This window comes from Buteo buteo, chromosome 16 (assembly GCF_964188355.1).
Source record: "Buteo buteo chromosome 16, bButBut1.hap1.1, whole genome shotgun sequence".
Classification (NCBI taxonomy): domain Eukaryota; kingdom Metazoa; phylum Chordata; class Aves; order Accipitriformes; family Accipitridae; genus Buteo; species Buteo buteo.
The window spans coordinates 11,457,228-11,478,000 of NC_134186.1; the positions used below are offsets into that span (position 1 = coordinate 11,457,228).

General features: G+C 41.7%; 1 protein-coding gene across 15 annotated transcripts in view; it reads left to right on the forward strand.

Annotated features, from left to right (window-relative positions):
* The window catches only part of TSPAN4 (tetraspanin 4), a 470,616-nt gene that overhangs the window by 212,071 nt on the left and 237,772 nt on the right, over window positions 1-20,773 (forward strand). For 8 of the 15 annotated variants that reach the window (XR_012653137.1, XM_075047863.1, XM_075047867.1 and 5 more), the window contains one exon: window positions 9,667-9,788. The exons of the other annotated variants lie outside the window; for them this stretch is intronic. The gene's annotated coding sequence lies outside the window, so the exon portion shown is untranslated. The remainder of the gene's footprint in view (window positions 1-9,666; window positions 9,789-20,773) is intronic. 15 annotated transcript variants of the gene reach the window in all.

Consider the following 20,773-nt stretch of genomic DNA (forward strand, 5'->3'; position numbering starts at 1 on the left):
GGGATGACTTCTGTTCCCATCTGAGAAGTATTCTGTCAGCACTCCCACTTCAATCCAAGAAGTGCAGTGGAACAGCTGGGGCGGAGTGGGAAAAGGCAGCAAAAATTCAGTCCCAGGCATCGGGCATTGTCATGTCTTTGCTGGGAGTTTCAGGGCATGTGCTTCCTAGATTATTTCCAGCCAGAACTGTGCTGTGAAGTACCAAGTCTTTGCTGTTAAGGATAACTTTGGAAGCCCCATCATTTCTGAGTATGAAGCTTGGCACAGTTTATAGGAGGAATTGGAAATAGCCAAGAGGTATGTGAGCAAGGTCAGATGAAAACTGCGTAGATGTTATGTGTCAATTTTTTCTCTCACAAAATTGCCCTGTCTTTAGCAGGATGATATTATGAATGATCCTAAAATAATTTCTGTAGCTGACATGCTGCCATTCTGTTAGGATTATGTGTTGTGAGGACGTGACTATGTGGGATTGATATGCCAGGAGGTGGCATGCAAGCAGCAGACTCTTGGTGCTTTTCTGCCTATAAGCTTTCCTCTGCCAACATCAAAAACCACTGTGTTGACAAGAGTAAGCTATGAATTTTACCTGTGGGGCAAACAATTCAAAGTGTTGACAGAAGAGGATTGAGTACTGTGGCAGAAGCTGTCTGGTAAAAGAACACAAGGCCAGGAAAGGCCATAACAAGAGCTGAGCACCTCTGGTCACGTTCAGCTTGTTACAGAATAAGGTCTGGATCAACCTGCTCGAGCACATTGTTAAAGGGAATATTCCTGGCAGACAGTGTGCGGATTGGTAACAAAATGGAAACCAGGCAGAATAATGTCCACATGAGAGGTCCTTAGACCACGAAAATGCAAGCTGTTTTGTACCCAATAAGACGTACACTGATATGGAAGAGTGTTTTCTAGTTCTGGAGCACAATGCCTTGATCAGTGAGCAAAAAGCCTGGTGTTTAGATTTGGAAAGGTATTGTGGTAGCTAACTCTTTTATTAGGAAGCCAAAAATACCTTTACGAGTCTGGAACAAAGCTATAGGAGGCAAGAGTCCTTTGAGGGTTGGCTGCATTGTAGGGCAGTTGTACTTGGCCTAGAATAATCATCAAAATCATTACTGCAAGTTGAAAAATTGTATACTTGTGAAATCCTCCTCAAAACCATGTTAAGGTCTTTCTAGATATTGTCTCAAGATCCTCTGCTCTGTTTTTCTAACATCAAACCTTTTAAGACAAAGCAAAAGTGTCCCATAATCTACAGACCCTGAAAAAAGATTCCTTAAATTAAAATTGAAAGAAGAAAACATCACTATAACATTTCTTCAGCAGATTTCACTGCAGATGATTCTCAAATAATTTTATAAGTCTTCTGAATTGAAAGGCAGCAACACTTTCAAAAGGAGCTATACTTCGTAGGCATGACAAAAAATTACCGCACTAGGCCAAAGCATTGACCCAACTTATCTGGACATTGGCCAATACTGCATAGTGTAGAAGCCCCTCATGTAGTGGTTAGTTTCTCTCATCTTTTAGAAGTAAATTTGGAATCCTGTTTAACATAAGTGCCAATGTTCTTATGAGCTGTATAGAAGTCCAACCCTAGTGCGTATCCTGCAGGGGTCTTGGGAAGGAAGGCCCTTGATTGTGATCAGGTGGTGTAACTATAGCCAGAACTGATGTTACACAAGAGGAATTTTTATCCTTTGCAGAACTTAGAGCCGCCTGCGAGCTAATTTAAATTAATGCTGTCTGAATTAGTACCTGTAATGGGATCTCATCATAGACTACTTGACTCAGCACACCTGAACAGCACACCCTTCTGCGGCTGACCTGGCTGTCCTTGCCTATCCCTGCCCTTAGCAGCCCCTATATCCATTTTGGACCATCTATGGACAGAATGATGCTGTCTGGGACAGAATGTGCCTGATGCTGGAAGATCCCCAACTTGTTTTCATAGCAGCTTTGCAGTTGCTTTGTGTATTCTGAACAGCCAAAGCAGCCAGATGAGGAACCGAATAACTGACCTTTTATGTTGCTGTCATATGTCACCCTGAAGGTTAATTAAAAAAAAAAAAAAAAAAAAAAAAGCATTTTTATGCAGCACTTCTAAATCCCGTGGTAGCTGTTGTGGAAGTGACAAATATGCCCTCAGGGTTTTCAATATATATTGGGTGTTGCATATACCTTATAATGAATATTCTAGTGGCTATTCTACTGTAGTTATTTCTGAAGTTCCAACTGGAATGGGAGATTTTTCTGCAGGATGTTGTACTTGGTGCACGCTAATTCCTTCTGAACTTTTGATCTGCTTTGCTGAAATAGAATTTCCCTGCAGAAGAATTTGCCTTCCTGATATTAAACTAATAATATAAATGTGTATGTGTTTCCATTTGAAAGGGTTGGTAGCCACAGAGCACAACTCAGTTGTAATAATACTCAAGTTATTATTGTGAAATATGTCAGCTTTGTTTTCTTTTTTTCCTGGAGCTGTATTTAATGAAGTTTTAAATACAGCAAATTTCCACTCAAAATGAAGAACAGCTTCTCTCAGTGAAACATTAAGGAAATTCTTCCTTATATTCTGTGTTTCATTACCAGGATTTCTGCAAAGTTTATTTGGAGTTGTTTGTCCCCCAAAGCTATTTTATTGATGCCTATGCCAAAGCAAAAATCATTGGTCAGATGAGAGGAAAAATACATATTTGTACAGTGACATATCTGCAGCGATATCATCTGCTTTATGGAGAAATGCCTTTTAGTTCATCTTGTACATCTGTATCCTTAGCAGCAGGTGCCACTGCCAGACAATTCATCAAAGTTAATGCGATCGCCGAGAAATACTAAAGCCTTTCATTTTTATTGCTGTGGGAGGTGGTGTAAAGAACTGTGTACTCTGTGGGAGGGGGAAGAGGCTATGCTGACAAACAAGCTGGAAAGGTGGACTTTTCAACTCTACTTCGTTGAGGATTAAGCGTAAAAAAACAAGAGTGTCCTCTCCATGGCGTGTGATGGGGGAGCGAATGTGGGACACCTTGTCTCCACAGGAGATGGGAGCACAAGTTCAGCGCAAAGGGGGCCATCTGGTAGGCAGCGTGGAATACACTTGCAGGAGGGACAGAGATGAGAAGTGAATAGGGATTTTTTCCAGTTGAAATGCTGCCGACTTAGTCATGCTGTCAGCAGAGGCTGGACATTTGCATTCTTCCCTTGGCAGGCGGCTTTGAAAGCAGCGCACGCTGCTTTGCAGATTGTACTGGGCGACTGTACCAGCCTACCCCACCAAGTTTTTGGCTATACTACCCATAGCTGCTGATGCCTACTGACCGGTGAGCAGCAAAATTTGCTGAGATTTTATGTCTGTCTGAACTTTTGCCCCACGTTGACAAGACTGGTCTGGAGACCAGTGGAAATCCTGAGTTTGCATATGCGTAGCTGGATAGGAATTAGCCAGGTTTGGGAGGAGGGAGCCTGGAGCTGTAGTAAACAACCCCCAGGAGCACGTGTGCTTGTGCTAAAATGACAAATGGCTACGAAAGGATGCTCTGTGGCACAAGATGGTGGAAACATTAGCAAAGAGCTAATCTACAGGAAAAGAAAATGGTGCAAAGCAGACAACGATAGAACTAACAAAAACAAATTGCTAGCAATAGATGCTATCATCAGCAGGCATGGAAATGAGGATGGAGCCTGCAAGTATGAATGGAGGCATGCACATACACAGACAGTCCCTTTGATTGGAAGTAGACAGTGCTCAAAACCAGGATAGATCCTAATGCTAATATGGATGCAAGTTTAGGAGCTGGGAGGCTGTGTCCTTCCCTCTCAACATGCAGCCACACACATAAGAAGCACCTGTGTTATGGATAGGACAGGTGAATTGCCTTTTCCTTACATCAACACTTCTATGCACAGAAGACAGCAGCATTGAAGCATCTGAGAAGTTGAGCGTGAGCTAATCATACTTGGTGGCAGAACAGCGATGCTGGCTAGTTTGGAGAATGCCAAGCAGGGAACAATTTAAGCCAGATAGTAGGACAAAAGTGACCATGAAATGGTGAGGTCTTACAAGTGTTTCATGGGACAAAAAGCTCAGGCATGTATACAGTAATATAATTAAGAGCTCAGGACCTGCAGTGTGATCATATTAGTAAACCACGTAATTGGCCTTCACAGAAAATATGTAAACAGTATCACCTTGTGATTCTGCCACACTCTCTGTGCAAGGCCATAGCTGAATTAGGAATCAGCTTAGTCTCAGGGCACCAGATTTAAATCCTATAACCCAGTTTAATTGCTGTTCAGAGCCAAACTTTGTCTAAATTCTACAGTGATGCCAGTGCAATGTTCTTTTCCTTGTCCTTTATATAACCTTTCCTGGTCCTATTTGAAACTGGGAAGTCTGGGTAATATCTATGGAAATTGTTTGGTTTATTGATTTTTTCATGCCCTAAAGTGAAAGGGCTATCAGCACAATAACTTGGATTTATGAAACAGAGATTTGAATTCTAATTTGTTCAGTATTTTAGAAAAGTTGTATTTTCCTTTTTGTGGCCAAGTTCTGACTGTGTTTGAAGCACAGGATCCCCCGTAGAATAAACATTGACTTCCTCATTTCTTTGTGCTTTTAAGTAGTTTGAGGTGGTTTAATGCTTACCTAAGTGATAATAGTCTTTGCTGTATTTTTCAGGAGAAAGTTTTATTTCCTGAAATGGCCTGTAGCTGGGATTTTGGACCCAGGAGTCCAGTCTCAAAATGTTGTTTTCCATAAAGGACGTAAGTGAGACAGAGCCTTCTTTTGGCAGAGGAGCAAGAAGTGACTAATCAACATGTGCTGAAAGTGGACCATTATTTATGAAGGCTGCTTAGAGCTTCGAACATGGTGGTCTTGTGTTCAGTAGCATTTGCTTGTGCTTGTATATACCATTCTTCCCCCAAGTTCTATGAATGACTAGATTGAACTTGAAAAGGATCAACGTCTTAATGTCTTTTCACTGAGTATCGAATATTAGGGATGTCTCATTAAGGCAAGTAACAGCATTCTTAATGGTAAGTTCATCCACAAGGTAGGACAGGTTTTTATCCATCCACTGGTAGAATCTGACCTTTACAGAAGTTCATCTTTTCAAGTATTTATGTGTTACAAATTCTTCTTGAGATTCTCATTGGGTTTCAGTTTTGTCCTACATTAGATTGCATGTGAATACTGACAAGAGTTTGGGGAGCTTTGTTTTCCTTCTAAATGGAATCTTATGGCCAAATAAAGTAGCATAAACAATTTGAAATGCAGAAAGCAAAGTAAGGTTTGGAGATGTAAATTCAGTTCCCTGGTATAATTTCAATAAACAACCCAACCAACAAAGAGTCCCGTAATCTAGTTCACATGAGTGGATGTTTGGCAGGATTCAGCGTGGTGGGTTTGCAGTCTCTGCTTATCACAGTACCAGGACTGCATGCACCACTGCCACATGCTTCTCTTTTCCCTTCATCCCAGGGAAACTAATTTTGTCAAGAAAAGAAAGTGGGAGGAGGAAATGTATCATTCCAACACAAGCCGGATACCATTCCTATGCTCAAAGTTTGTTAGTGGAGGCTGGGCTGGGAGATGTCTTATATCCTTCAGCCAGCCTATTGCAGATATGTATTTCAATGTCTGGTCTTCCTTTTAGTGTAGATTTTTTTTTTTTTAACATGTATGAATTATAAAGCTATTTTCTTCAACAGACTCAGACACTAAAATGTTTGGCACTGCAGCATCTCTCCTTTGTGTGGCATATACAAGTGGCTCATTAACTGTTCAACTGTAATTTCTTTTTTATCACAAATGAAGAACAGGAGAGACAAGTTGGCACCAGAATCTTCCTATAAAATGGAAAATTACTTTAAGTTGCCTAAAATTATCATTATATTTGTAAGCATTTCCCTTTTCCCCTAAGTGGAGAAATCTTCTTTCATTAAAGTTTCAACCATGGTAGTAATGTGGTGAGTGTTAGTATAAATAGTTTTTCAATTGTTATACAACAGTCTATCCTGTTAACCTCCTTGGACTAAATGTTCAGTCCTTACTACCTGACCTGTAAAAAACAGGAATTCACATGAAGGGTTGCAGTAGCTTTTGATGGAGAAGTTTCCCACTTAGGATAACCTACAGAGAGTCTATGGCCTGAGCAACTCTGAGAGTGGTGAGGTGCTGTGAATACAGGGTGGACAAGCAGAAGAGTTTTAGTTTATGAAGGAAACTTAAATGGGCTCATCCTCTGCTGCACTTAGGGGCTGAGTATCACAGAAATTGTGGGTGTGTAGGGAAATCAGCGTAACAAAATTCAGTGGGTTATCTTATGGAAGAAGAAAGTAGTATTTATTCAAAAAATCTTTAAATAAGTTGATTTTACCTGCCAACGCTCATTTTGTCATAGATTTCATTCATCTGCATACTTGTACCCACATGCCCACAAGCACCAGGAAGTGTACGTCCAAGTGGTCTGGCAAGGATCATTTGTTTGTGACTTAGAGGACAAAGGATGCCAGATGTCAAGTCTCTGGGGTTCTTCCTGATGTAACAAGTGTGGTTTTGGACAGATCTTTTGTGCCCTTTAGGATTCAGCAGCGGTTGCAGGGTGGTGCTTTGCTGCAGAGCCTTGCTTACCCCATCTTCCATAAATCTTAGGCCAAGTTGCCACCCATTGCCTGTTTTCCTCGTGGACTAAGGAGGATAGAGGTGGTGGATGTGACACTGCCACAACCTCGGTGTGGTCTTCATTAGCAATACAGGCCCTTCTTTTAACCCTTTGTCCTTCTGTTTATTTTGGTGCTTGCACCTATACGTTTCTGTTCAGACTGCATTTATGCCTGTCTTCATATTTCTGTAGTAAATCTCTCCAGGTGAAATTTTTAAGTATACCTGTTGTCCAAACTCTTTTTGCACTGAAGTTAGTGGTAAAATTCTTGTGGATGTCAAAGAGAGAGAGTGAATTGTGTCAGTGCTCAGTAGTTTGGAAAATTAACTCCTTAGAAATCCAGTTGTATACCACCTCTTCCCAAATGGGGGAGGCATCCCCAACGTCAAGTATGGGCTAGATAGAATAATGTTATGACCCTGCTGTAGTTCTAGAAACGTAGCGTTGCCTGACCACAGAGAAGCAGTTATGCTTTTGCCTAAAACTGAAAATACATTTTTGTGTGACAGTGTTTCTACATGGCACCTGTTTTCAGATTTTTGTCATGTGAGAACAACTTTATTTCTTTATGCTTAGCAGAAAGATTTAGACCTCCAGAAAAGCGAACTTTGCGCTGGTGTTACTGTGCTGTCAGGGCTCAGCACCAGCTTGCTTATTCATCCATGTTGTTCGGCATGGTTGCTACCTCTCGGTCACCTTTAGCTTTTGTACCCCTTGGCTAACTGCAGGAGATGACCTCACTTATCTGAAGTTCCAGACAATAACTGGAAGAGAGAGTACTTTGATGCAGGACAGCAATGCCAAGAAGAGCTACTCACATAGCTCGAGAAGACTCTGGTTCCAAGAATCAGTTTAGTGAGACTCACTCATGCATACAGAAAAGAGGTACTGACCTTGGGCTTCTGGGAAATTTTCTGTACCACCCCCTCTTCCTCCACAGTTTAGTGTCTCTTGTGGTGCATTAGAGTTATTAATACTAAGTTTATCTGCACAGTATAGTTAGTAGTCTTCTGTGGAGAGTCCCTGGTGATTGTGTTGCATTAGTACTTCAGCTTTTGCACAGCATATGTGAGTTTCATGCGTTGGTGGCTTTTGTCACAAGAGTGCTTGGTTATTGAAAATGTCGAATGAGCCTACCTGCAGCGATTTGAATGCTTGATTAAAACTTGATTTGATTCCTCTATCTGAGCTGAATATTCAGCAAAGAGTCCAAAATACCCCAGTGGACCGAGATGAGGGGAAATGGGAAGGGAGAAGTGAGGAATGAGGGTGGGGGCAGAAAGCAGCTGCTAAAACATTCTGCAACCACTTAGAACTACAATTTAAATTCAGTATCATTTCCAAGCTAAAAACAATCTTTTGCAAAATTCTCAACTAACGCTACTTGTTGTGGGTGGCTATGAAGACTATTGCCTTTGAAAGAGTTGGCAGTGGGGTTTGGCAGAGTGGAGGATATAGAAAGCAAACTGTTTTTGCATGCAAACCCAGTGTTGATGAGGTCTCTGTAACACAACCATAGTGGAAAGGATTAAATAAGTATTTGAGATACCAACTTTGAGGTGGGGTGCTGCCCTAGACTACCAGATTTGGGGGAATATGCGCATGATTCTCTTTTCTCCACAACTTGAAGAAGAAACCAGAGGCTGTGGAAAAAAGAGTGGGAAAGGAACTAAAAATGTTATGAGTGTTAGAAGGAAACTTCCTGCTCTTTAGCACAGTATCCTTGAATATATAACACGGTCTGGAAAGAAATTCAGTTGGTACTCAGGTGTCAACTGTCTGGGAAGCAGCAAGTTTCCGAAGTACTGAGGAACAGTTTGGGCCTTAGCCTGTGGCAGGATGGGTGTAAGGACTCTGGCAAGCTCTAGTGAGTCGTTCTAACATCAGCACTGAAAATCCCAAAGCCCACAGAGAAGAACTCAATGAGCTCTTGTGTGAAATTTCACCCATGGTTTATTATGTGCTTGCAGCTGTCTGGCTTTTTCACCCTACTGCACTCTCTCCAGGTGTTTTCCTGGGACTCACAGTGCAGCACCAAAGGAAAATACCACAAGAAGATCACACAGCCGTATCTGAATAAACCACTTTTGGGGGGTGGTGGACAGCAATGAAATCTTACGACACGGTTAGTAGTGAGCCTGAAGCATAACGGCCAAGCCATTCTGCTGTCAGGTCTTCAGAGGTCCTGGGAGCAGTCCTGGTAATTGGTTGTGCTTCGTCAGGTCTCTTACAGAGTCTGATCTAACTTGGTCTGCCCTCTGGATGAACTGGAAAATCTCAGTCAGCAGTACCAAGGAGCTTTGGTTTCCTTGGGAACTTAGTGCTTACAATGTGGGATGGATGCTCGGAGCAGCAGGGTAGGGAGAGCATGTTATCAGACTGCCCGTCACCTTGTATCTTGAAGTTGCCAGCACTTGGGAGTGCATCACTGAGCACTGATGCCAGGGACAAGCCAAAAGGCTGTTTTCTTAACTCCTGCTGTTCTTCTCCTGCATCCCCCTCCGTGTCCATCATGTGGTGAAGTTAGCAGATGGGCTTCCCCCCGGGTGACACATGCTTACCTGCAGGGAAGAGAAGCTCTTGTACCAAGTCCCTGGTGAAAGTGCTGCTGCTGGTAGACAGGCAGCTCTGTCACTTGGCAGCAGGCCTCAGAGAGAAGATTACTTTGTCCTTGTTCTTAGTCCTGTTTGCCAGGTTCCCTTCTGATTGCCAGGCTGGTAATGCATGGGGGAGATAACCCTCGTTCAGTGAGCAGCAATTCAGTCTGTCATCAAACAGAAAATACTTGGGCAGAATTAAGAGAGCCATGTGCTAAGCTGATTTGGTATCAGGCTTATGGGTGTGGTTCTTTTTTGTTTGTCTTTCTGCAGAGAGGACTGAAATCTTCCATCAGAATCTCCCGCTGTCCCTTACAGGCCTGTTCCCAATTTTTGTGGTCCTTCTCCATGTTCTTTACCTCCAAACTAAGCTGCTGCCTCTCGTCTCTCTCCAACAGGCCTCCCAGCAGCAGCGGTTTTGTTCCATTTTCCCCAGCTCACCCATCACCAGCTCTGCAGACAGGGAGACTTGTTTGTGCTCTCATTCTCCGTGGCTTGCTGAGTTTCCCGGACACTTCAGGTAGTCCTGCTGGTCCAGTCCCATCCCTCCCAATCCCTGACCTCCCCCAAAAGAAATATATACATCATTGCTTCAGAGTGATGTTCCTTTGTGAAATTGGTTGCTTTCTCTTTTGAAAAACAGGATATATCTTACCTGTTTTGATTCTTGTCTTCTCATTTCCCCCTCCTTCCTCGCTGTTGCTAATGGCTTTGACTGTGTCTGAGTGTGGCTCCTAACCCCAGAGGGCATAATTGGTTGAGATCCAGGTCACAAATAACACTTCTGTTCACAGGATCTTGTCTAAATAACCTTCAGTGCAGATTTCTGCCATATTGCTTAGTATGCAATGCTAATGTATGCAATACCTGCACGGGTATTAAGACTTCATATATCTGGGAACCAAGATGTCTGTGGACTTCACTTAGTAATATAGCTACAAAGGATCTCTTAACCCACTGTACCATGCAGGGATTCCCAAACATACTTGCAAGCATTGCATACCACCAATTTTTTTTATTTTCCTATGACAGAGCAGACATCATGTCTCTGTTACTTCTTGAATTACTTTCTTGTCTATCTTCTGTAGCAAATATAATAGGTGATGCACACATGTGTGGGTATATCCACCTAAACCATTTGTACTCTCTGGCCAGACTATCTATCTGTGAAATCACTGGATTCATTATTTGGTGCAAGGGCCATGAGAAGAATTTACCATGATACTAATGTGTTTGTGATTTACTAAGCAGTAAGTGCAGAAGAAAACCCACCATTTTGTTTATTGTCCATCTTAAGTAAGCTTCTGAAGGCAATGTTTTCTCCAGTGTTTCAACGTAAGGTACGAGTTAGCTGGTTCGATGTTATGAAGTCATTCTTCCCTCACCCTCTGCTGTAGGTATAAAACAGCAAATGAAGGGATAAAACTGGATGCAGAGGAATGTGAAGCAGTTATGATGGCTGCATGAGGCATGATAGACAGCAGCAGGGTTCAACAAGGAGAGAGGTTTATAGCATCACAGCTGCTGGCTGCATCTTTCCGATGCCCAAACCTGGGTGGAGATCTCTCTATGCACTCTAAGGTCTTGCTGTTGCTGAACTTCAGGAAGGCATCATGTTCACAAATGCTTTATTTATATCCACACACCAGGCATACAGAGGGGATGAAATTGCTAGTTGAGTGTAGCTGTGTCAAAGCAGATCTTGCTCCTGTACTTCCTCATGCTTTGGCAGCCTAATACTGGGGTTTGTTTTGTTGCTGTTGTGTTTTTCTGTAGCCATTTGTTGCTGAGTTGTGATTTCCACGTGTCTGTCGCAGCAGAATCCTCACATGCACAAGGGCCAGGATTTTCACTCAGAAATGTCACATAGGAGATAGTAACCCAAGCACAGAGCAAGGGTCCTAGGCAGTCACAATTCTCCTTGTTACAATCTGCTCTGCCCAATAATTTTGTATTTTGGCACAGAAACAAATAAAGAAAACCAGCCAGATTCCTTCTATAAGGCATTGGCTCTATTTGGCATGTTTTAATAGAGAGCAATAATGGTGACCGCTCCGAGCTGTGCTGGCTGGCCTCTGCAGCGTGCTCTTCTGTTCCTCTGCAGCAGACACTGCAGGTAGTTTTAATACTGTCCATTTGGTTAGTGTCTGACTAAAACAACCCAGACCAAGAAATCAGGCATTTTCACCTTTGTGAAAAATAGTTTGGTTTTTCCTTTAGTAACTTGCTGCTGTCTGCTCTCCCATGCAGCTACTGCTTACTTGCTGTCACTGTTCAGCTCATCCAGGGTGACATTGTCCTATTGTTTTGACAATGACCTTAATCTATTTGTGCAGTTCGAAGTAAAGGCTGTGTGGCCAGAGATGGAAATGCATGGGCTTAGGCAGCTTATAATGAAATACAGTTTTTCACTTCAGCTGCTTTGAAGCCACTGCAAATCAGTTGTTGGATTTGATGTATCTTCAGGGATGTGAAATGAATTTAGTGGCTTCTAGCTGGTTGTAGTGAATCAGGTGTTCACCTCATGAAATGCTCCAATATAATCAAGCTTTGTGGGTGGCAGGCTTAGCAGGTATGCCAGTGACTATATCAAACTGGATGTAGCTTACTCTACCGACAGGGATTTTGATAAACCAAGTTGGAGGCAACTTAACAGACAGATCATTGAGTGGGAGCTTCCTACCTTGGTTGCCTGTACTGTATGGGTTGTAGACACAGAGGATAGGAGGACTTTGAGTAAATGGCACTGCAGAGCTCAGTTAGGTAGTAGGATCAATAATTTCCTGTTAGCTGGTGTCTCTTAGTGCTGCTGGGGTGGGGGAACCGCCTCAGTACAATGTTAGAATTGTGAAAAATCAAAGTCTGGGATGAAAAAATCAATCTGGTGCCTTTCAATAGCAATAGGTTCAAAGTGGCTGCACAGAAGAGCAGATAGCAAGTTACTTAAGAGAAAGCAAACTATTTCTGATGAGTTTGAAAACACTTGATTTGCCCTTGGGAACACGTCGTCTGGCTGGAGTGCCTTCCCAGAAAAACTTGTCCCTCATGAGAGCACTGGTGGGGGAAAATGGCTGCAAACCCTCCCATCATGCCACGTACCATCAGAAGTGTCTGCTGCGAGGATGGGACTGGAGCAAGGCACATTGCTTATGTTACATGGATTTTTAGATCAATAGTGGCTCTAAAATTGTAGCTAGTTGTGTTATACTTTGTAACATGCTTTTGTGGAGATCCTAGGACTCTGTTTGACTTCTTAAATGGAAGTAGCTGTGCACCAAGTATTAACACCAGAAAACTCTTGTCAAAGGCAGCAGGTGCACAGTATTTCACCCTTGCCTGGCAAATTTGCTTCCTTACTTAATGCCAGAAGTCAGAATCAGCACCACATTCCTTTCCTTTTGCCTTTTTGGGCTTGAATTCTCTGGACTCTGTAAACTAATACATAGCTCAGCATCTACTTCCAGAAGTCGTACATTTCCCTTGATTTACATTGTTTAATCAGTGAGGATATGGTGGATGCATATATTTGAACAAGATGATCTTTATTGCAATCACTTTTCTGACTGCAAGCCTCAGCTTTCAAGGCAATTAAAAGATAAGCTCACAGGTATGTAAAACTGCCTCCTGCTTGTTACAGTGATAGTGTTTGCTTAGGCTATTTTCTGTTAGTCTCTGCTGTCATCAAAGCATTTCCTGCTAGCAGTTCCTGCTAGTCACCAGAAGCTTAGTTATATAAATTCCCCTCCTTCTCCTTCCACTGATAGGAGTCTAAGCCAAATCAAGAGGGTTATTCAAGTTCTGTCTATGGATTAATAAGAGTTGAACATCCTGTGGTGGAAGCTGTTCCTGTGTTACAGGAAAAATACTAAAAATAAGGAGTTGTTTATCTACTGTCGAGCTTTTCAATATCAGTGTAGCAGTGGAGGGAAGAGCCTAGTCATATGGGAGATATAATCAGTATGCATTGGATGAAATACAAATGCAACTTTAGCAAGCCGAAAAAGTAAGCTGTTGTTGAACTGTCTTCAGTCTGTGTTCTTCGTGGATCTACACTGATGACGAAGCGATGAATGTGTGTTGATGTAATGAATAAGGAATGCTGCTGAGGTACAGGGGACTGACTCCATTCCTATCTTTCTCACTGCTCTGCTGAGTAATCTTTCCTTATTTGTGCTTCAGTGCCTTTATGTGTCAGATGGCAATAACGGTAATAATCTCCATTTTAAAGCTTGTTGGGCTATACCAGTGAAGAGCATACATAGGATCTGGACACGAACTTTTTTTATTTGCTTCACCACAGGCCAGGAGTGAGAGAAGGAAAGACATAGTTGCTACCTGAAAGATGAGCACCAGGGACTTTAAATGCCTTCTGGAGTATTTCAGACCTGCCCTGTCCATGGTGCTTTTTGGAGGACTTGAGGTCAGATAATATGCCAGTTTGTATTGTGCTACTGTGAGACTTCCCCAGAAGATTTCAGTGCTTTGTAAGCAACTGTCATTGTGATTTTAGGCCCCCAGTCAGTCGCATCTGATGGCCTTTTCTTGTGTTTTGAATCACTTTCTTCTCATCAAGGGGAAGAGGAGAGTTTGTGATGAAATGTTCTCTCTCTTCCATTTCTTGTGGTCACTGTGTCTGGTCTTTTACAGTTGCTTCAGGAGTGGAAATGACTGAAAAACCCTGTGATATTTGTATGCTCTTCTCCTCTACAACTCTTTCTGATCTATGGTGGTATTACTTCTCTGCTATTTATAGGTCATACTTTTGCAGAGCTGTCCGTGCACAATACTTCTAACTTTGTCAGTTTATATTTTATATACATCTCAGGTCAACTAAAGTACATCCATTTGTAATGTGATTGATAGTCCTTTGGGCCTGGCCTCTCATCCTACATTCTGGGTGTTCAGCTTTTCAACCATATATCTTCTTTTTTAACATAACTGTGTAAATAGCCTGTGCCTGTGTGGCCATACTTAAACTCTCTATGTCCCTTCTGTGACAAGCCACTTATAATTTGTAACCATGTTTCCATGATTTTTTTATAAAAAGTCTCCGTATACTTTTCCCCTACTGCTTAGGTCTGCCAAAGTATCTCTTCCTGTCTGTCAGGTGACTTACTCTCAGTAAAAATATATTCCTCACTTAAAGTTTGGGATGCAATCCAGACACAGTAGGTCCATCTTCCATCTCTCAGGCAGCCTGTTGTCTTTTCATGCTCTTCTTCCAAAACACAGTGATTCTTGCAGTGTTTCACCTCCTGCCTTGCTCTCAATATACAGCTTGTTTGAATCCTCACTGTGTTACACAGCCCTGACTTTCCTATAGATCACAGAATTGGAGAATAATTCATGTTGGAAGTGACATTTAGAGGTCATCTGGTCTGGTCCCTTGTGTCAAGCAGGGCCAGCTTTGAAGTTATATTGGGTTGGTCTCTTAAGTTTTGCCTTCATCTCCAAAGATGAAGACTCCCCATGTCTCAGAGCCCCTGTTCCAATGTTGGACAACCTCACAGTGATTCCTCCTTTCCCCTTCCCCCCAATATCTAGTGAGAATTTCCCTTATTACAAATTGTGGCCATTCCTCTCCTCCTGTTACTATGCAGCTCTGGAGAGACTGGCTTCGTCTTTGGTTTACCTTCTCTTTATGTAGTTGAAGCCAGCAATACCATCCCTTAACCCTCTGTTAAGACTGCTTGAGCCCAATTCTCAGCCTTTCATTTATCACATGCTTCAGCTTCTTAAACATCCTGATGCCCCTCTGTTAGCCTTGATCCAGTGTGTCCATGTCTGTTTTGTACTGGGGAGCCCTAAACTGGCCCCACTACTGCAGACAAGAGTCTCGCAAGTGCTGAGTGGAGCAAGCTAGTCACTTCCACTGATCTTCTGCCTTCCTTTCTTTTAATACAGCCCAGTATAGACCTGATCTTCACCCTTGAGGGCAATTACTGATTTATTTTTAATTTATTGGCTACCAGAACCCCAGGTCCTTCTCCACAAAGCCATTTTCCAGCCAGTTGGCTGGAAAATAATGTACTATGGTAAATTATACAGAATATAATATGTTTTATGTATTATGTGTTTATTGTCTTAACTGTATTTGGGGTTTTTGAACTTTGTTTTCAAGAGATTAGTATTATCTTCCCATGTTCCTTTTGTCAGTATTTTCTTTACATCTTCATTTTTAACCCAAGGCTTAGTAAATACTTGTAACACCCAGAAAAGTTGTTATACTCTTATAAATTATTTTAGAGTCTTTATTTTCCAGGCACTACTAATCATTCTGCAAACCCCAGTATCAGGAAATACCTAACTAATGCTTCTCAATATTTGGAGCCCAATGTGAGACAACTTACCAGGGCCTGCTTTTCAGAATATGTAAAAATGTCCTGAAGGTACAGCATTGAATCTTAGTGTCAGGTTTAATTGGAGTTTTTTTTCCCCCCTTTTGTTATCACTGCAGAACAAATGGAACTAGAGGAGTGAGCTGTATTTTGGTACAACTTGTGGTTCATTTCTGTGTTTACTTCCTAAATTCTAGTCTGCTACTTCTGTGCAAGTGCCTTGAAAACTTTAGCAAGAAGAAAAGAACCCAGCTGGAGTTTTGGGACTCCCACAGTGAATTTACAGGATTTGGGGAGTAAGTTATTCTTTCTTGCAAATTGAGGCTATTTGATTTGAAATTCCATGAAGAGCATCAGCAAGAGAATACCATGGTGCTGCTTTAGAACTAGCTTTTGGATGAGAAGGCTTTAAGTAAATGTTTTCTGCAGGCTTTGGTCTGAACTCTTCTTTTGAAATGTTTTTTCAGTGCTCCAGCTCTCGGTTCAGTCTTTTTTCTAGGGGCTCTCCCTGTGTTGCTTGTAGAGATGTAAAGCTTGGAAAGCTCCAGGTATCACCATGCTGGGAGGAAGACTTGACAATGCAGCTACTTTCTTAGAGGATGTTATTATTCTGCTTTACCACTGGTGTATTTACTGAACTGAAATGTATTTTGTAAGTATCAAAACAAAGGCATGCTGCTGTTGTCATGTTGAAGTGCCACCTCTTCCTCTCCTGCCATCCCTTGCATCCTGACATTTCCTATGTCAAAACCCAAATGTCTTTCTAGTGTCATGGTAATGATTACGGGTCCTATTTGACTAGAATGTGAAGGTCAAGTTGATTTCCCCTCTGGAAGCAAGGTACCCTGCAGGTTTCTAGAGCAAACAGAATTATTTCCCTATCCCATCCAAAAAGCACTTAAATGTAAATATGGCAAAGGATGACAAAATTAAAATCTGTCATCCATACAGATGCCAAACTAGTGCAAAATCAAAAAGGTAACTCAGTAGTCACTGCATCTATTCCACATGAATAACAATTAACACTAGGCTGAAACAGCTTTTCATGGATGGCCTGAGTTGTGTTTTTTTTTAAACAGCATTCCCTACCCTACAGATCAACTGCAAGAGCAGAAATCACAGTCTGCAAAGATACAGTCATCTCCTGGTCCTGAAGCAGTGGCAGGCTAAGGTGATCTGTCATCAGGAGAGTCACTCATGTCATGATACATTACATGAGCAGTGTTTTTATGGCTGTATCCATGTTGCTAAACATGGGACCTACCTTTACTGTTAGAACCCTCTTTTCTGGGTTAACTTAAGCTGACTTCTGTGTGCTCTAAAACCCCAACCAAGTTTAGCAGAGCTGCAGTGGTGACAAATTATGGAAATTAAATTTGCCATCCTAGAGACAGCTGTAAAAACAAGATGGCATGTTAACAGCCCTGTTCCACTAAGGGGTGTGTCCATAATGGATAGCCCCAAACTACTTTATTCCATTGCCTACCTACATAGGCAGAGTTATTATTAAAAGCCTTGTTTAGTTGTGCAGTCAGAGTAGTAAGAACAACATGTTCCACTGAATATATATTTCAGTTAATCTGATATGGTTTAACAGCTTTGGTCTTCTGATTGATAAGCCTTTGATAGGTTCATCAAAGATTTCTTAAACATAATAAATGCTGTCCTATTAAGCTTGACTTCAGAGGTACAACACCAAGAGAGGCACCTCTTTTCCTGACTAAGTAGTAGATGGCAGAAATGTCATTACTGAAGTTTGCTGCTGGGTGGGAGAGCGCTGGAGCTCTGTCTCTATTTGCCTGCAAAGAGCAGAGGAAGTAAGGTAAAGCTAATAGGCAAAGAATGATTAAAATTTATTCCTCCCTGAAAGCAAAAATGTATCCCTAGCAAGGCATCCTCCTGAAGTCCCGTGGTGTTTCAGTGAAGGGAGCACAGAGGAGCTCACTGCCAGCAAGAGGACCCCGAACCACAGGGTGTAGTTGCTTATTCTTTGTCCTAAACCAGAACGGTGCCATGTCCATCCTCTTCAGTTCATAAGTGCAATGACCATTTCTTCATGAAGCAGGTTTCGACATTTTTAGCTAGTGGCGTTTTATTACATGGTCCCTTTTTGTGCACATTGTGAGGGGCAGAAGTGTTCCTTCTCTTCTCCCAGCAGCACTTGTTAACAAACATGCTTGAAATGCTTTCATCCCTTAGAGTGCTTCATGGAAAATAGGTTGCTTTGTCAGGCCTGTGCCTTCAATAGCTACTCCTGTGAGTGAGCTCTGCCATGCAAACACATAATCATCTCTTTCAAGAAGTGAGTGATTGCTCCAGGATATGTATTCCTGATCTGTATTATTAATTGTTGGCCTCTTCCAATACAACGGCTTAGTTGTTAACATGGAATTGAAACATAACTTTAAAATATCATCAGACACAATGTCCTCATGTAACTGAAAGGTAATAGTGAAGGAGTAGTAATTCACAGGCAGAATATCAAGGAACTGTAACCTGGCTTTCTTCTCTACCAGTTCATAATGACTTTTTCAAATTCCTAGTGGATGGTTAAGGGGGATGTTGGAAATAAGGTGGTCATTCCATCATGCTTGGAAACCCACTAGATCCAGGTTATTTTGGGCAAAATGGGGAAAATAATTTTAAAAAATGCCTAGCACTTTGTTCATGCTGTTACAGCTGTAGCCCTGTACTGCATCCAGTGCCGGGGGTCTGGTGCATGTGGGGAGGGGCAGCCTTGGTTGCTGTGGCTGTGTGATTGTAACTGTGCGTTAGCTACGGTGCTCACTGTGGTGGCTGTCACTGTGATGGCTGTGCTGGGTATTGTGAGCCAGTACATTGCTGGGGTGAAAACTCAGCCAAGCAGTCTGCTCCTGGATTCCGTGGCAGGAGGATGGCTGGGTTCCTACAGCCCTAGTACTCAGTGGGAAGGTAAGAAAAACTTCATACCAGTTTCCTGAAAAGCAGCTGGTCAAAATAATGAGGGTGATGATCCCTAGAAGTTAGTGGATTTGAAAAAATTTTCAGACATACTTTCCAACTAAAAGATAATCTACCCATGATGTTTACAAGGAGAACTGCAGCACTTGGGGTTCTATTGTGCTTGGTTAAAACCAAGCAAACTTGGGCATTAAAGCAAAGCTGGAAGAGGTAAATTTTGTCGGGTAAATGTAAACCCAGGATATCTTCAAATGATAAACCTTCAGAATTAGTTTTCTGAAAGGCTAGTTAGGAACAGGGTGAAATCCCTGGTAATACTGACAGGTGCCAGCAGAGGGCATTTGGAAACATGGCTTTTCTGCTCATTTATATTCCTACAGATTAGACCTCCTGTGCAATTTCTGTGTGAGGCTGATGTCCTGCAGCGCTGGTGGCTTCTGTGTTGGTACAAGCCTATGGTGAAGACAAAACTTAGGGTTTGGGGGTTTTGGTTTTTTTTTTGTTTGTTTTGGTTTTTTTTTTAGTTAACATACAGAATATAATCAATAAAATGTGTATTTCTGAGTAATTTCCAAGTTAGCAGAAGTATTGAGCCAGAAAGCTCTGGCTTCTATCAGGAGGCAGTATTTGGGTGTGAGGTGGATAAAAGGCCAGGAGGAAGGAAGTGCAGAAACAGTTTATTCTCTTTGGTTTTTTTCCAGTGTTTTTTACATGTAAATTAGCAATCTAAAGTGGAACCTGATTGCTTAATATGAATTACCATATTTAGATATTATTTACACCTCCTCTACTCTACCTACTGTCATTGGCACAAGGCTCTCAGCAGTGGCCATTTTAGCCCAATACTCTGTCTTGAGTACCAAGAAAATTACACAGGTAGGCATAGTAAAAAAAGACCAAATAGCAACTCTTTGTATTCATGACCAAAAATCCAGTTGCATTTCTGTCAATCAGGGCTTTTGTTACTTGCACCATGTAACATGGTGCAGTACAGAACAGGGGTCTCACCAGCAATACCTTTGGAGAGAGCTGTTGTTAAAACCCAGATCACTGAGTAAATGTGCAATGGCATTAAAGCATAAGAGCATTTAATAATAATGCTTTTCTATTCTGGGGCTTTGGATCAAGTGATTCCTATCCATCAGCTTTGAATCAGGCTCTGGCAGCATTGCTCTTGAAGAGGCTTTCACCAGACTTCTTAGAAGACAGTCTCAAAGCGTCTAGTAAATGAGGGCAGGATTGAACCTTGAGACTGGTTTGGCCCTTTCTGTTTCAGTTCTACAGATTGAGGTCTGAAGAGATGGAAACAGAACTAGCTTAGGTCTTAAATCCATATACACACAGGAAAATTTCACTGCATTTTGCATAAAGCCTTTAGTAAAGCATGTAGCAGAAGTGGCAGGAGGACTCAGATCTCTGAACTCTACATGCTCAGCTTTGTTCCACAGTCAGAAATTAGGCTTCGTTAGTTTTCTCTGAAAGCTAAAGCATACTGCTAAAATGTGGGGTGTGCTTGTGAAACCAACTGAAGTGCATTTCTCACCTTTGCAGTATGATATATGGCTCCAGCACTGCAAGGCTATGAAGGCTTTCATCTTTTTTATCTCTTTAGGAAAATGTTAATGAAAATTAGGGAAAGATATATTTTAAGCTGTGTAAAGATGCATTAAGTTGACCTGTTTGTGGTTCGTTTGCTATCATGCATGCTAAAATATTACAGATGTGAATTTTAATATAAGGGGTGGCTTTATTGCCTATGCTAAGCAACTACATTTGGAGATTATTTCCTCTAAATCTCATTTGTGGTGAGAGATGATTTATGCTGCCAAATATGATTTATTAAGTATGTCTTGATAAAGTGGATGGAACAATATCTTTCTGGGAGCCAAAAAGATATTGATTTATAATATAAGTGTCAGTAGCAAAGACACAGTAAAAAAAAGAGGAGCTGAAGGGTACATTTATTGATATGTATTTCATATGTACTTTACTTGCTATAACATCTGCTAACAAAATCCACCTGACACATCCTTATATTTTGTCGTATCCCTGTGGCAGAGCTTTCCTTTGGCCTTTTGAAAATGCTAGCTTGTTAGTGAGTGTTAGTTTGTACTGCAGTACCTACCTACATTGCATTGTGCTTCTGCATGTACATGTTATAAAAGAATTCATTGACTTTGTCTGAAATAACTTGCAGAACCCCTAAACTTGATTATTAACATTTGGG